Raw genomic sequence first — 18,552 nt, forward strand, 5'->3', positions numbered from 1 at the left:
TTTAGCAAGAAGACCAGCAGGTCGACAGACTGGATCGAGGCTCACTCGGAAGAGATGTCACCTGTCATCGAAGAGAAGAGAAACGCCTTGGCAGCCTACAAAGCCTGCCCAAGTCAGCGCAACTTACAGATCCTTCGGGCCGTCCGCTGCAAAGTGCAGCTGAGAGCCAGGCGATGTGCCAACACTATTGGCTCCAGCTCTGCTCCCAGATAAAGACTGCAGCCGATACAGTCAATGTAAGGGGAATGAATGACGGCATCAAGCAGGCCCTCGGCCCAATCCAGAAGAAGACCGTTCCTCCGAAATCTGCCACTGGCGAGGTGATTCAGGATCAGACACTGCAGCTGAAGCGCTGGGTCGAGCACTACTCTGAGCTATACGCCAGGGAGAATGTGGTCACCGAAGACGCCCTGAGAGCCACTGAGTGCCTGCCTGTGTTAATGAAGCTCGACAGCGAACCGACCATCGAAGAACTCAGCGAGGCCCTAAATTCCCTTGCTTCTGGCAAAGCTCCTGGAAAAGATGGCATTCCTGCTGAGACCTTGAAGTGCTGCAGAAGTAGCCTGCTCATGGAGCTGCATGAAATTCTCTGCCTCTGCTGGGGAAGAAGGAGAGGTGCCACAGGACAAGAGGGATGCCAACATCGTCACGTTGTATAAGAATAAAGGTGACAGGGGCGACTGAAACAATGGAATTAGAATTGGAAAAACCGTGGAATTTCCCTCCTCAATATTGTCAGAAAGCTGTTTGCTCGAGTCACATTGAAGAGGCTTCAAGTACTTGCAGAGAGAGTCTATGAAGAATCACAATGTGGATTCAGAGCTAACAGGTCCACCATCGATATGGTCATTTCCCTCAGACAACTGCAGGAGAAATGCAGGGAACAGAATAGGGTTGGAGCCAGGGCGCAGCCCTGCTTTACGCCTCTTCGGATGTCAAAGGCGTCTGATGTTAGGTCATCAAAGACCACGGTTCCCTTCATATTCTCGTGGAAATATGAAGTCGCTTTCATTGATCTGACTAAGGCCTGCGACCTCGTCAGCAGGGATGGTCTGTTCAAGATCCTCCCCAAGATCGGATGCCCACCCTGGCTCCTCAGCATCATCAGACCTTTCCACGAGAATATGAAGGGCACCGTGGTCTTTGATGACCTAACATCAGACGCCTTTGACATTCGAAGTGGAGTAAAGCAGGGCTGCATACTGGCTCCAACCCTATTCGGGATTTTCTTCGCAGTTATGCTGCAGCACGTCTTCAGATCTGCCACGGAAGGCATTTACCTCCGGACCAGGTCGAATGGAAAGCTCTTTAACCTCGCCAGGGTGAGAGCCAAGACGAAGGTTCGGTTGAGGTGTCTGCGCGACTTCCTTTTTGCCGACGACGCAGCAGTCATTGTTCACTCAGCCGAGGACCTCCAACGCCTCATGACCCGCTTCAGCAAGGCCTGTCAGGCTTTTGGACTCACCATCAGCCTAAAGAAAACAGGTCATGGGACAAGGAAAGAACTCTCCACCTGACACCGGCATCTCCGATTTCAAACTGGAAGTTGTTCACGACTTCGTGTACCTGGGATCCACAATCTCTGACTCACTCTCTCTTGATACGGAGCTAAACAAACGCAAGGGTAAGGCATCTACTACCACGTCCAGACCTACAAAGAGAGTGTTGGCCAACAATAGGCCGACTAAATATATAAAGATTTAGGTTTACAGAGCCTGTGTTCTGAGCACTCTCCTTTATGGCAGTGAGTCTTGGACACTCTGTGCCCGTCAGGAAGGGCAGCTGAATGCCTACCACATGCGCTGCCTTCGACACATCTTGGACATCACCTGGCAGGACAAGGTGACAAACAACAACGTCTTGGGGAGAGCAAGAATCACCAGCATGTACGCAATGCTGAAACAGAGACGAATGCGCTGGTTTGGGCACGTTGTGCGAATGGGCGATGGCAGGATCCCTAAGGATCTCCTGAATGGAGAGCTGGCGCAGGGAAAGCGTCCAACAGGCAAGCCCCAGCTACGGTACAAAGACGTGTGCAAGAGGAACCTGAAAACCATGGACTTCGATCTTGCTACGTGGGAAACACTGGCGGTAGACCGTTCAGCCTGGGGGCAGTCTGTTTAAAGAGGTCTCTCCAAGTTCGAGGAGTCACTTGCCAAGAAAACGGAGGCAGAGACAGAGAAGGAAAGCCGGTAGCCAGGAAGACAGACCACAATTGGACTTCGTTTGTGCTCAGTGTGGGATGGACTGCCACTCCCGGATTGGCCTCATCACTCACATTAGACGCTGCACCAGGATTGACGCATCTCCATGGTCTCCCAAGACTGAAGGATGCCTACTACTACTACTACTATAGTAAACTTATGTTGAAAGATTTTCCCCACAACGAATGCACACATTTTGCGAGTGTTTCAACACAGGAATAGCGAGCGCGTTGCGAGTGTTCCTGGACAGAAATGAGATGTTGTGAGCTTTGAAAAATAATAGATGTATGTGTTGCAATACTCACAACTCGTTATTTCAATGTTGCAACACCTACAACACGTTATCTCGATGCTGCAACACTCACAAAATGCTATTTATGTATTGAGACTCTCATGATATGTTAAGTATACGTTGGAACACCAACAACACGTTATTATTGCGTTGCAAAATTTGCAAATTTCCTTTACTTAACACTCACATACTCTGGTGTTGCAATACGTTGAGCACTCTATTACTTAATACTTGCATGCTGGTCTACTTAATACTTAATATTTGAAAATAATTAAGTAGACATAATTACTTTCATGGAAAGTAATTATGAAATAAAATAAACGTGATTTAATATATATATCATATGCCGTTAAATAGTTTATAAGGTGATATAGAATATAAATACAGATGAATAAGTATTTTAGAAATTTGAATGGATTAATGATTAAGAAAAATGATTAAGATGATGATTAAGGAAAAAATTTGAATGTGATAACTAGATGTATAAAAGTTGTTGGAATAGATCTTTTTTAAGTAATAAATATTAAAAGGGATTAATTAGAAGGAAAAATATGACTCAATAATTCCAACTAAAGTATTATTTGGGTAATATATGAAAAAAAGGAAATCGATTTATTAGTAGTCGAACTGGTGACCACGTGAACACCAGGTCCAACCTCCCTGTCTGGCCACGACTCTTTCTGCTTAATGAAGAACTCATCACTCATACGTTCATACACTTCACCATACATCTTCAACTGACAACTGAGGCGTGTGAAGGAGAAAGTCGGGAAGGAAAATTAATCTTTACGAGAAGAGGATGTAAGGTAAGGTATGGAAATGATGAGGTGAAAGCGCCAGGACAGTAGGATTATATCACACTTGGAAGGGACATTAGGATGGGCTGGGATGTGAGGACGGAGTGAAGGAACGGTTCTCAACCACTTCAAACGCCGACCCTGCAAGAAGGAAAAGTATGGAGAGGAAAACCTGTGCCCAGTCACTTGAACCTTCAGGGGTCGAACAGAAAACATATTTTATAGACCATAGTTCTCAATAAAAATAAACAACGCGAAGTATACAAAGTTTTTTCTCCAATTTATTAAGGTAAATCTGTGAGTTTTTCTACTTAGTATTTATTTAATAAATAAATTATTTGTTTGAAGAGGTGGTCTATGGGCATACATTAATAGCTTCAATACCCTAATAAACATTAGCTCAAATCCACAAGGTCGGTGATGAGGATTCGAACTTACATCCGCGATGATCCCAGATGAGCCTTAGCCTGCTTATGTGTATTGAAGTAAGGACGAAGAGGTAGAACATCTGGTTGACAGATCCCGGGTGCTTGGGAGAATTGTGTAAAACACCTGTTTGTGTCTCGGAGAGACTGCGGGCTCCGTGTGACAGTAGTAGCACTCCCGGTTGCAATTAATTTACCATGTCGTGGCGCAGTCAACTAAAGCGCGTTTGGAATCATCCCGGAAGTAGGTTCGAACCCTCATCACGGTCCTTGGGGATTTGTTCATATAATGTATCAAGCTATTGTGATTTCTGTGTGTAACAGTGTTTCATCTTGCGTTAAGCATTATTATTATTGTATTATTGAGACTTAAAGATGATTTGTACATTTTATCTCGTTTTAGTAAGGAATGCAAGGCAAAAAAAAAATAGTGACTATCAAATATATTTGTCGCACAGATCAGATAAGATTTTTCTTATATTAGGTTTCAAATGTTTGCCCGAAGTTTATACAAAAAATGTCTTGAAGTTATTTTTCTATCTTGAGGACTTCAGTGAGAAGGTTCTTAATAACATACAAATTACGTATTTTCACTAAATTCTGTAATATTATAGTATTAGGTAAGGTATATATATATATGGCAAAATTATAGTAATTAAGATAATTCTCGTTATATTATTGTAATAAATAAGGTAATTATTGTAAAATTACAGTAATAAATAAAGTAATTATCGTAATATTATAGTAATAGGTAAAGTAATTATGGTAATAATAAAGTATTCTTTATGGTAACTATCCTATATTCCTCTTCATATGTTACGGCAGTTAAACTGTTTTTAATACATAACTTTATTGATCAAAGAGAGGAAAGACTCGTGAATAAAGACCTGACTTTAGTTAAAACTTTGCATATTCATATCCGAAAATACTCAGACTTAACACGAATGCTCACACACACATGTTGTAAATGTTGCAACGTATAGGAATAGCGTGTTTTGGGCGTGGCAGCATAGGAATAAGGTGTTGTGAGAATTGTAAATTTCAATAAGGTATTGTGAGTGTTGCAAATTAGAACAAGGTATCGTGAGAGTTTCAACATTAAAATTAGAAGTTATAAGTCTTGGAACACAAGAAGGTGATAGCAAAACAGAACTTGATGTGAGTGTTGCCAAAAAAAATACCCAGGGCTGAAATACATAAATAACATACTGTAAGGGTTTACAACATTTATTACTGTGTTGCAAGTTTTCAACACATACAACTTAATATTATGCCTGGGTTGCAACACAACACGTTATTTCTTTATTGCAACACAGAAAACGTTATTTCAATGTTGCAATATCCAAAAACTATTTATAAGTATTGCTACAATCACAACACATTATTTTTGTTGTAACACTAACAATGCGCTATTGTCTTGCAAGAATCACAACACTTCATTGCTGTGTTGTAACAATCACATTACAGTATTAATGTTGCAATTTTGCAGCTCTCACTGTGATATTTCTGTGATGCAACACTCAAGTTATGACCGTGATGCAACACTCACGTTATGACCGTGATGCAACACTCACGTTATGGCCGTGATGCAACACTCACGTTATGACCGTGATGCAACACTCACGTTATGGCTGTGATGCAACACTTACGTTATGACCGTGATGCAACACTCACGTTATGACCGTGATGCAACACTCACGTTATGGCCGTGATGCAACACTCACGTTATGACCGTGATGCAACACTCACGTTATGACCGTGATGCAACACTCAAGTTATGGCCGTGATGCAACACTCACGTTATGACCGTGATGCAACACTCACGTTATGGCCGTGATGCAACACTCACGTTATGACCGTGATGCAACACTCACGTTATGACCGTGATGCAACACTCAAGTTATGGCCGTGATGCAACACTCACGTTATGGCCGTGATGCAACACTCAAGTTATGGCCGTGATGCAACACTCAAGTTATGGCCGTGATGCAACACTCACGTTATGGCCGTGATGCAACACTCAAGTTATGGCCGTGATGCAACACTCAAGTTATGACCGTGATGCAACACTCACGTTATGACCGTGATGCAACACTCAAGTTATGGCCGTGATGCAACACTCAAGTTATGGCCGTGATGCAACACTCAAGTTATGGCCGTGATGCAACACTCACGTTATGACCGTGATGCAACACTCACGTTATGACCGTGATGCAACACTCACGTTATGGCCGTGATGCAACACTCAAGTTATGGCCGTGATGCAACACTCACAACTCGCATTCCCATCAAGCGTTTAGAGTTGTATTCTTGCCCGTTATTATTGTTTTATTTATATTATATAAATCTAGAAAGTTTAAGCAATTGAATAAATAAACAAAAGGTGATAGAAAATATAACGAACAAGTGATTAAATAGATGAATAAAAAATAAATGAATAAATATAACGTGACTGAATAAACAAATTATATTAGATTCAACAGCTAATAAAGATGATTAACAAGAAAAATTTAGATGATTCAAAATCTAGAAACGGGTGACTGCATTACAAATGATGCTTTAACAAATATATAAAATGATATAACTAGATATATTAAACTTGCTGTAATTGACAAATAAAACATGATTGAACATTTAAAATGTGATTAAATAGATGAAAATTGCGATTGAATATTTAAAACTGAACTATTTTTTAACTAAACGAAAAAAGGAAGACGAAACCGTGGAGTTCGAACTGGTGACTACGTGAACACCGGGTCCAACCTCCCCTTCTAACTACGACGCTTCCTGCTTAATGAACACCTCATCACTCATACATTCATCCACTTCATCATACATTAAGAAGTGGATGAGGTGAATCTGCCAATCTGAGGTGAGACCTCAGATTGGCGTTAAGTCACAAGCGGTGTCCCACAGGGGCTCTGGACTCAAAATTATCATGTTGCTGATATACGTAAATGATCTTCCAGAGGGTAAAGACTCATTCCTCTCAATGTTTACTGATGATGCCAAAATAATGAGAAGGATTTAGACAGAGGTGGACTGCATGAGGCTTCATGAAGACCTTGACCAACTGAAGGATTGGTCGAACAAATGATTGTTCGAATTTAACCCGAGCAAATGTAATGTAATGAAGATATGTGTAGGGTACAGGAGGCCAGATATAAAGTATCATTTGGGAGATGAAATTCATCTAGAATCACAGAGAGAGCGAAAGACCTGGGGGATGATATCACGCCAGACCTGTCCCCCAAAGCTCATATCTAGTGGATAACATCAGCGTCATATGCCAGATTGGCCAGTATAAGAACGGACTTTAGAAATTTGTGTAAAGAACCCTTCAGAACCTTGTATACCACGTATGTGAGACTAATGCTGGAATATGCAGCTCCAGCATGGAGTCCACAGCTCGTCAAGCATAAAACAAAATTGGAGAAGGTTCAGAGGTTTCCCACCAGAGTTGTGCACGAACTGAGGGCCATGAGCTATGAGGAGAGACAATGGGAATTAAACCTCACGTCACTGGAAGACAAGAGAGTTAAGGGGGACATGATCACCACATACAAGATTTTCAAGGGAATAGATAGGGTAGACAAAGGCAATTTGTTTAACACAAGGGTCACACGTACTCGGTGACACAGGTGGAAACTGAGTGCAACAATGATCCATAAAGACAATAGCAAAAGTTTTTATATGGTCAGAGTTGTTAATAAATGGAATGCATTAGGAAATGATGTGGTGGAGGCACACTCCATACACAGATCCAAGTGAAGATAAGATAGAGTTCAAAAGCCTCGGGAACCTGTACACCTGATGATTGACAGTAGAGAGGCGGGACCAAAGAGCCGAAGCTCACCCCCCTCCGTAAACACAACTAGGTGAGTGCATCTTCAAATTACTGTTGTGAAGCCTAAGATGCCAAAATCTGTGAGAAAAAAATCTGTGGAAAAGATGTAAGGTAGGGCAAGGTATTTATGAGATGAAAGCGTTAGGCCAATATGCCTATATATAGCACTTGGAAGGGACATTAGGATGAGCTGGGATGTGAAGAAGGAGTGAAGGAACGCTGCCCAACCACTTCGGCCTTCGGGGATCGAATATAAAACTATTCTATTGACAGCAAAGATATGAATTCATATAAACAAAGGAAACTGTATATAGTTCTTTGGAATCTTTAAGGTATATCATGATGTTATTATACTTAGCATTTATTTAATAAATTAATAATTTTTAGATATGTTGTTTAAATGCATTGATCTTCTCACCTAGAACAGCTGACCAAGCTGTGCTCACTTAGATGTGCTCATTCTATTGGCGTTAAGTATAATCGAGAACCAAAGCAGAATTTTTACTCCTCAATTTTTTTTCCTAGTAATGATCACATGGCAAGATTTTTCTCTGTGTGATTAAAACAAAATTAATAGCAGTGTATTTGGCGTATATACGTTTGATTTTTATTTTACTTTTAGTTCGCCGCAAGTGCTGAAATAAAGAAGCAACAGATCGATGGAACTTGACTTTATAGTGTGTTTAAACTCATAAGATTCAAATATTTGCGCAAATCTTTAACATAAATGTCCTTCAAGTTATTTTTCTATATTGAAAACTTCAATGAATAGAATCTCAAGGATAGGGAAATTACGTGTTTCCACTAACTTATGTAAAGTTATATTAATAGCTAGGGGTAATTATGTTAATATTATAGTAATAGTTAAGGCAATATAGTAATATATGTATATTCCTATCAAAATATTACGGATTTCATTATATTATTGGTAATATTTCTATACTGATGTTAGAGAGGAACTAAGGAATCCAGAATGGGAACCTAGGTATGAACGAAAATCTTCTTGTACACAAAAAATATTCAGAAATAACATAAATGCATTCACACATGCTGTGAGCTTTGCAAAACATCGGAATAGCTTGTTGTGAGCGTTTAAAAAATAATGAATTGTTATGAGTATTGCAATAGAGGAATTAGTTGTGTGTTGCAACACATGAATGTGATATTGTTGCAACACAGAAATAATGTAGTAATGCAATGTGAGTTGGAACACAGGACATATTTGCTGTGAATGTTGCAACAGACAAATACTATACCGTGCGTGATGCATCACGTTATATATGTGTTGCAATACTGCACTCACCACATATTATCCCTGGGTTGCAATGCTGCAACTCTCACAACAAAATATCTCTGTGTTGCATCATTCAAACCACATTATTATCTGTGTTGCAACTCTTGGAACACGTTATACCTGTCCGTTGCATGCAACAACTTTATTCCTGTCTGCTGCAACATTCACAAGAAATTATTCCTGTATTACAATATTGCAACACTCACAGCACATTATTACTCTGTTTCAGCGTTCATAACACTTTATTTCTGCGTTGTATTATTCACAACACTTTTGTTCTCTGGTGCAAAACTCACTACATATAATTCTTTAGTTGCAACACACACAGCGGGTTATTTGTGCGGTGTAACTCTCACAACACGCTAATCTTGTGTTGTAATGATGTAACACAACACTCACAATCTATAATTTATGCGTGCAACCCTTACAGAACGTCATTTTTGTGTTGCACTATTCACAAAATGGCATTTATATGTTTTAACATTCAAAACAACTACAACTTTAACTCTTAGACAGGAAGAGTTACGTTCGCTAAAGAAATTATTAGATACGTCGACCCATTAGCTGACACAATATTCTCCCATTGTTACCAGGGAGTCTCTAGGAACATTTTCTTGGAAAAGTTAGTAAAGTTAGTAGTTTCCTGACATAACCATTTTAATTTGGTATGTCAGACGCTAGTAAATGATGTCGGAATTTCTGACGCTGCTCTAGTATGATTATATAGCACTTGTTAAGGATATCAGGATGAACTGGGATATTTAAGGACGGATTGAAGGAGCGGTGTCCAACCACTTTTACCATCGGGGATCGAACAAAAATATATTTTATATAAAGCATAGATCTAAATAAATTTAAGCAAAATGAAGTGTAAAACGTTCTAACCAATTATTTAAGATACATCAACAAAGTTTTTAACTTTGTATTTTTCTAATTAATAATTCTTTGCATAGGTTGTTTATAGGTAAGATGTTTACCTTATGCCCTCACATAGTGTATTCAACTAGACGTGTTCACCTAGACGAGTTAACTTATATGTGATCACCTAGTTTTCACCTAGTGCTTACCCTAATAATCATTAATTTTTCTTGTATAAAGGTGAAACTATTACTAAAACCTAAAGCTATTTTTTTTTACATATCAAGATTTTTGTATCAACCTTAACATGATAGAACTTTTATCTGTATGATTTGTATTTTTAGTAATGAACGAATGGGAGCAAATAAAGCCAATCAGTGAATTTGACGTATAGATCAGATATTGATTTTTCTTATAGTTGGCCTCAAGTGATGAAACGATATTTATGTGTTGAAACACTAACATGGTATTCCTGTGCTGCAAAGTTACGGTCTCACAACTATTATTTTCATGAAGTGTTTAACGTTGAATCCTTTTATGATATAAATATTTCATTGCTAACAAGTAAATAAAAACAATTATGAATCATAAATCAATAAAAGTTTATTAAAAATATAACTAGAAAGTTCTTAAATAGATGAACGGAATGTGATAAAACAAACAAAACGTATTTAAATACATCAATTAAAAGCGGTTGAATAATTAAGGAAGGTGATTAATCAGATAAATATACGTGATTAAATATCTAGAAAAGGATGAGTGGATTAATAAATAACAATTCAACAAATAAATATAATGTGATAAAAAATAAAAAGATTAAACTTGCTAGAATTTATAAATAAAAAGTGATGAATATTTATAATTTGATTAACTAAATGAAAAATAGTGTTAGATTCAAACTATAATATTATCTGGGTAATATATGGAAAAAAGAAGGTCAAGTTTTTAATAAGAATTCGAACTGGTGACCACGTGAACACCGGGTCTGACCTCCCAGTCTGATCACGACGCTTCCTGCCTAATGAAGAACTCAGTAGTCAGTCATTCGTCAACTTTATCATACATCATCAATTGACTTCTAAGGCATGATGAGAAAAAATTAAGAAGGAAAAGTAGTGCTGTGAGGAAGCGAGGTATGGTAATTATAAGGGGGAAAGTACTAGTCCAGTATGATTATACAGCACTTGGAAGGGATATTAAGAGCAGCTGGAATATATAAGGACGAAGTTAAGGAATGGAAAGCTTGGACCATCGGAGATCGAACGCGGACTTGGCAACAAGCGAGAAGACAGAGTGGAGTAACGGTGTCCAGACACTTGCACCATCGGTGATCGAACACAAGCGTATTTTATAATTAGCAGAAATCCAATAAATGTAAGTAAAGTGAAGTGTACACAGTCTTTCTCCAGTTCTTTAAGGCAAATAAATTTGTTATTGAACTTGGTATTTGCCAAATCAAATATTAATTTTTGCTCAGACTGTTTATAGGCATAGATGTTCACCTAGATGTACTCACCTAGATGTGATCACATAAATGTGCTCACCTTTATGTGCTCACTTAGATGTTAGCACTCAAATTATCAGTCTTTCATCTTGTTTAAAGCTTAAGTATTGCTGATCTCTTAAGCTGACTTTGTACTGTTCATGTTTGTTCTAGTAATGATCGCATGGTAGGAATTCCAATTGAATGATTAGAGAAAAAAGGGGATACATTAGTATATTTGACGATTGAGATGTTTCTTTTAGTTGGCCACAAGTGTTTAAAGTCCAGAACAGAAACATATCGATGGAACATGACTTTACAATGTGTTTCAACTTACAGGTTTCAAAGTTTTGCCCTAAACTTGTTAAAAGATTTTCTTGAAGTTATATTTCTACATTGAAGACTATGTGAATTGATTCTTAATGACATAAAAATACAAGTATTCACTAAATTGCGTAAAATAGCAATAGTTAAGGTAATTATGGTAAATTCCTTTCATCATATTTTTTATTATAATTCTTTATTGATTCGAGAGAGAATACTAAATTGGATGACAAACTTACTATAAATAATAGTCTACATATAGAGGAACAAAAATACACAGACATATCGCGAATGCATACACATATTTTGTGAATTTTTGCAACGTACATGAACAGCGTTTTGCTAGTGTTGCAACACAGGAATGAGATGTTTTGAGAGTAACGTCACATGATTGATGTGTTGTGAGTTTGAAAAACAGAAAAAACATGTTGGTGTGAGGGGATGGTTCACCAGCTCACTTACAATAGTGCTCTTATGCCTGTGGGAGCCAGTACACTTGTTAAGTGCACTTGTTAAGTGGGCGGACTTAAGTTTTGTACCAGCAACCGAAACATCTAGTGTTTGGGTTCATGTGAGAGCCCCAGTCATCAGCAGTTCATAAATGTTACCCTGGCCGGGGTGGCATGTCTGTGGACAGTGCTAGAGCTGATAGCATCATCTCATTGTATGGCATGAGGCCAGGCTCAGCTTTGCGCGGGAAACAGCTAGGCCGCCGGCGTGGGTGTGGGGCCCCCGCGCTGGCTGCCCACTTGAGTGGTTGTCATGGAAACCAGCCGCCATCTTAGTAAACATCTTGAGCCGCCATGTTGGTCGGCCATCTTGGAGCTGCCCTAGGGGCTATGCTACACCGTCGCTGATTGGATGAGAGGGGTAGGCCGCTGTATGCCTTCCTCTCATTGGTTATTCCGAGAAGGACGCGGGAATAGCCGTTGTGTAGCATCATTCTGAACTCAGCCGCCACCTTGTCAAGACGCCACTGTACTCAATTCGGCCAAATTGGAGTATAGGGTGTCGTGGTGGCTGGACTACTTCACTGCTGATGCTTCCTGCTTCACCTACGACAACGGTCGTCACAGAATCCGGCCGAAGTCGTCGCTTGGAGGGGTTTAAGACATTATTGTATGCAGGGGGTAGAGGTACAGTGATCTGGGATCGTGGGGGAATGTGCATACGAGCAGCAACAGACTCGTAGATCCCATACCAGTGATGATTAGACTTGCTAGTGCTCTGTAGCAGTCGATGGGAACGGGGAAATTCGTGTCAGCGTTAAGGCAATTTCCCGTGTTTGTACTACGGTCAGGAACTACCGCCGCCTACGCCACCCGGAGCGAGCCAGCCACCTATAGCGGGGTGCCTGATGTATGGGAATGGTGTGTAAAGCCGGCAGTGTGAATGAGTAAGTACCTATGTGTGTATTTCGGTGATTAGTAGTCTCTAAAGCTTGAATTCGAGGTCAAGTGTTCCGTCACATTGTCACGCAGCACCTGTTCAGGTGGAGTGAATTGTGGGCGAGGAGATTAATCACCTGTGTTGTCATCTTGTCAGTCCAGAGGGACTTAAGTGTACACAGACGTACAATGTGTGTGTGTGTGTGTGTGTGTGGGTACACACGGGAACACAGAATATACATAGATTAGCCAAGGACGGAGAGGATGTCCATGTAATAAATTCTTTTATTTCATTGTGGTAATCATTTTTGATCGTCCGTGGGACGGAGTGATATCATTTCCATGTGTGGTCTTGCAGGTGTGGAATTCCAACACTGAGCGCTCAGGTATGTGTAACGCCAGTGATTCCTGGCAATGATTATTGTGGAATGTGCCACAGTGTGGCTTAAATTTCTTGTAGTGTTCCCAGGGCCGTGACAAGTGTGATTTATATAAATATATATATTGTGGTTGCAGTATTAATTAACGTAATTTTGGTGAGGTTTGGTGAGTGACGAGGCCGTCTAGAGAGACCGCCCCCGCTCTGTCGAGTAACGTAACTCTCGAGTGTTTATCGGCATGCGTGACCGATAAATCACTCACCCATGTGATTTAAGGAGTGTGAGATTCTCCTTAGTGTTCCCAATAACGTTTGATAGCTGTAGGCTACATGTGTCAGCGGTAATTATATATATATAATCGTAGTGTCACGGTGCCCAGTGTTAATGTGTTATTTACTGTGTGGTGATTGCAATATATTGACCTATGTTCTAGGGGTCATTTGCAGCAGTAAGTAAGTAAGTAAGTGTGTGCAGGGTTCTAATATTTGGAAATTGGAGTACTTGCCGTGTGTGTTATTGCAAAGGGGGTTGTTATTTGATGGTGATTGTTGCTAGTGTTGAGCAATCACCGTATGTGATTGCAGTTCAGTAAAACCATTGTGGGGCAGTGTTCTAGAGGGTTCATGTCCTGTATGTTATTTTGCTAGATTCTGCAGTATTGTCATAGCAACCGGATTGTAACGTAAATCACTGTGATTTGTTAGTGTGATTTGTCATTGTCGTGGGTGAACTCGGCTGTAGACGAGTACTTGGATACACATATATTCTCCTGGTTATCTGGTAGGACATCGAAGTCCAGTATTCAGTGAGGTGATTGCGAGGCAATTAATATAACGTAACCAAGGGAACGCCCATTGCTTCAAGAGAATTTGTTCTTTGACAATTTGAGTAACGTAGAATGCGTTTGGGTTAATTTACTTTCCTGCAAGCAGCTACGGTAGTCTCGAGGAGCCTAGCCATCAGCCAGATAAGAATTAGAGTATTGTCTGTCGTAATTAACGGTCAGTGGGCCGGGTAATTGACGTGTTTCAGGAAGTCAAAGTAATTAATCTCGATCCTTGTTTGATCGACTCACACGAAGGCTACATTGTTCCATTAACGTAACGTCGTTATCTACCCGGAAGTACCGGCACTTGATTGACTCGTGAGAGGAGTAGCGTCATTTTAGAATAACGTAAACGTGGGGCTAATTACTGTTATTAGTCGCCTGAATTGGTCTGAGTATGGAAGGCTTAGACGGAATTCATACCTTAATGTAAATTGCTGAGCCAGTGTGAAAGGTTGCGTATTTTAATTGTTTAATTATTGATCTTGAGGATAGTAATTAATTACTCTAAAGGTAATCACGAGTGATTACCGTTCTCTTAGCACTTTGGACATTGTAAATCAGAGTTTACCATCGCTGAGTGATTAGTAACCGAGTAACGTAAATTAACGTAACTAGTAAAGAGATTAATCAGCTGTCTGGAAGTACAGGGATTAATGGGATTTTCTCACTGAATGCTCGACGGGTAGAGTGTTGTTTGATTTCCGCGTTACTAGTGACAGTTGTAAGAGTTGTTAATTTAACGTAAATGTTACATTGTTATTAACGTAAATGTTACCTTGTTATTAACGTAAATGTTATTGTGTTATTAACGTAAATCAATTGTTATTGATTGTTGATCGTCCGTGGGACGGAGTGTTGACGTAAGGATTAATTTGAGGAAGGGTGCTGGAGTTGCCAGTGAACCCATTAGTTATTGTTGTCATTGAAAGACTACTGATTTGATTGCATTGCAACCGCTGTTGCAGGAGTAGACTGCACTGAGGCGTAGAACAGTTAGGAGGGTACTGGAGACGTATTTCAGAACCTACTGTGTCATTTGTTGTAATTGTGATTATAGATCTGTTAGTTCTTGCTTGCTTGTTGATTCCTCTGTGGTCACGCTTATGTTCGAGTTAGTTCATTATGCAGTCCGAGGGGCTGGTGTCTAGCTGTCATTGATAGTGTCACAGGAAGGATTTCGAGTAACGTCATTGACATTTCTTTTGTTTTGTTGTAGTAGTTAGTACTTTATTGAATAAACTAAGTTGTTATGGTTAACACTGTCTTTTCGTTACACCCCCACACATTATTATTGTTATGCAAATGTTCTTCACACTCGACTAACATTGAGACTAATTTTCTGAGCTTTGGATCAAATATACGGCACCACACAACAATAAATTATTGTTGTGAGAGCCCAGGACCTACTCGTTAGATTCGCTTCGGCGATTGGCGAAGGTCGGGGGCCTAAGTGGGGGGGATTTCAATTTCATTGGGGTCTCGGCGTTTGCTCGCGCCTAGTCAATTGTTCATACAGGGTCCCAAAGTGAGGAATGAGCTGGTTACTACACTGGTGTGTTAGCTAAGCAAGTCCTTCCTCAGGCGACCTAGTTGAATATCACGACAGGAATAAAGGTTAAAGAATAAAGAAAGTTCTTAGAAATTTTCCGAGCTAAAATTCCTTATACCAATTCCAATTTATTCCACAAAGTCTCAACTCAAAACTCTCACAGTTGGAACAATCACTCGTAACACTGAAGTTAGTTGTTACAATAAGGTATTCCTGTCCAGTGCCGCACTCAGATTAAGTAATTCCTGAGTTGCAATGTTGCAACACCTACAACATGGTATTAACATGTTGCAGTTCTCACATTACGTAATTAATGTCCTGAAATACTCACAATATATTTTTTTCTGAGTTGGAAGGCTCACAACACATTATTTATATTATGCAACACTCACAATACGTTGTTGCTGTGTTGCAACACTCATAACATGTTATCACTGTTTCGTAATACTATAATATTAATAAATTATATAATATATAAAAGTTTCTAGAAATCGTAAATAAAACGTGACTGAATATTTAAAATTTGAATAATTAGATGAAAAATATTATTGAATTAACACTAAAGTATTTTGTGTTCACTATATGGAAAAAAGTATGCTCTGACAAACTGCCGAAAGTTCGAACTGGTGACTGCGTGAACACCGGGTCCGGCCTCCCAGTCTGGCCACGACGCTTCCTGCTTAATGAAGAACTCAGCAGTCATATATTCATCCACTTCATCATACATCATCAAGTGACATATGAAGCATGATGAGAGAAAATCAGTAGGAGAAAAAATATCTGTGAAGATGCGAGGTAAGGTAAGGAAAGGAAAGGTAATAATGGAAAGGAATAAGGAAAGTACTGCACTAGTGTGATTGTGTTGCACTTGTTAAGGATATTAGGATGAGCTGGGATATATGCGGATGGATTGAAGGAGAGGTGCCCAACCAATTCGACCATCGGCGATCGAGCAAAATTTTTTTTTATATCCCGTATAGATCTAAATTGTTTTAAGCAAAATGAAGTATATAAAGTTGTCATCAATTATTTAAGAAATATCAGCGAATTTTAAAAAAAAATTGTATTTATCCAATTAATAATTTTGTGCAGAGGTTGTTTATAGGTAAGATGGTCACCATATGTGTTCACCTGGTGTATTCACCTAGACGTGTTTATTTGTGTGTGTGTTCTCCTAGTGTTCACCTTAATGATCAGTGTTTCTTCTTGTTTAAAGCTAAATAATTACTAAGACTTAAAAACTGATTTTGTACATTTACATAACATGATAGAATTTCTATCTCTATGATTTGCGTTTTTAGTAATGAACGAATGAGAGAAAATAAAGACAATATTAGTGAATTTGACGTATGGATCTCATATTGTTTATTTTTTATAGTTGGCCTCAAGTGTTGAAAGCCAGAAACACCAGATGGAAGAAAAATGATTTTATATGCCTTATTATTTATGTCTCAAATATTTTCCATTCATCTACATTCAGAGAGAAACAATAATTCTCAGACATAACACTCATGTATTCACATGTTGTGAGTGTTGCCACACAAAGGATGATGATTGTCTTGTAAGTGTTGAAAAACAAAAAGCGTGATGAGAGTTTTTAAACACAGAAAAGGGGTGTTGTGTTGCAAACCATGAATGAGGTAAGTGTTTCAGCACCGGAATAACGTGTTGTGGTTCTTGGAATACAGGAATGTTTTGTATATATAAACAGACAAAATTTGCTGTATATTGCAACACACACGCAACACATTATTCCTGCATTTTGTTGCAACACTCACAACATGTTATATCTCTGTCGCATCACTCACAACATGATATTTATGTGTTGAAACACTCACATGGAATTCCTGTGTTGCAAAGTTACACCTCTCACAAAAATTTTTTGATGTGGGCCTCTGGGAACAGGTTTGGTGGGATATCGACCCCCAGATCCTTCTCTCTATTTTTCTCTTGTAGGATTTCACCTCCCAGATGGTACCTTGTGTTCAGCCTTCTGCTCCCTTCGCCTAATTTCCTTATTTTGTACTTTCCTGAGTTGAACTTTAGTAGCCATTTTCTTGACCACTCCACCAACCTTTCCAGGTCATCCTGTAGTCTCTGTCTATCATCATCTGTCTTGATTCTTCTCATAATTTTAGCATCATCAGCAAACATTGAGAAGAATGAGTCTATACCCTCTGGAAGATCGTTTACATATATTAGAAATAGGATGGGTCCAAGTACAGAGCCCTGTTGGACTTTGCTGGTGACATCTCGCCACAATGATGTCTCCCCCCTCACTGTCACTCGCTGTTTCCTGTTGCTTAGATACTCCCTTATCCAATGGAGCACCTTACCTTTTACTCCTGCCTGTTGCTGTGAGTGTGTGTTTGTATGTGTGTGTGTTTGTGTGTTTGTGTGTGTGTGTGTGAGCGTGTGTGTGTGTTGTGCCAAATTCCACATGTTGGTTTATATTATAAACTCGTAATATTGTGGTATTCGTAATTAGTAAGAAGGGAAGAGGGGAGTTGAAAGGCAAGGGGGAGCAGAAGATTGGGGGATTGAGGGTTGGGCAAAACAGTCTATCCTGGATACCACTGGGTACCAGGTAGTTTGTGTGTTTAAGGTTGGAAGCCAGATGCTTGGGACTGTAGCATCTCACAACTTTGCATGGTATTTTGAGATTTTATTGAAAGTCACATAGGATAGCCAGGGTTTGTTTCTATTCCCTATCTTGAGGTTATCTTGAGATGATTTCGGGGCTTTTAGTGTCCCCGCGGCCCGGTCCTCGACCAGGCCTCCACCCCCAGGAAGCAGCCCGTGACAGCTGACTAACACCCAGGTACCTATTTACTGCTAGGTAACAGGGGCATTCAGGGTGAAAGAAACTTTGCCCATTTGTT

This window comes from Procambarus clarkii, chromosome 7 (assembly GCF_040958095.1).
Source record: "Procambarus clarkii isolate CNS0578487 chromosome 7, FALCON_Pclarkii_2.0, whole genome shotgun sequence".
In the NCBI taxonomy this organism is placed as follows: Eukaryota; Metazoa; Arthropoda; class Malacostraca; order Decapoda; family Cambaridae; genus Procambarus; species Procambarus clarkii.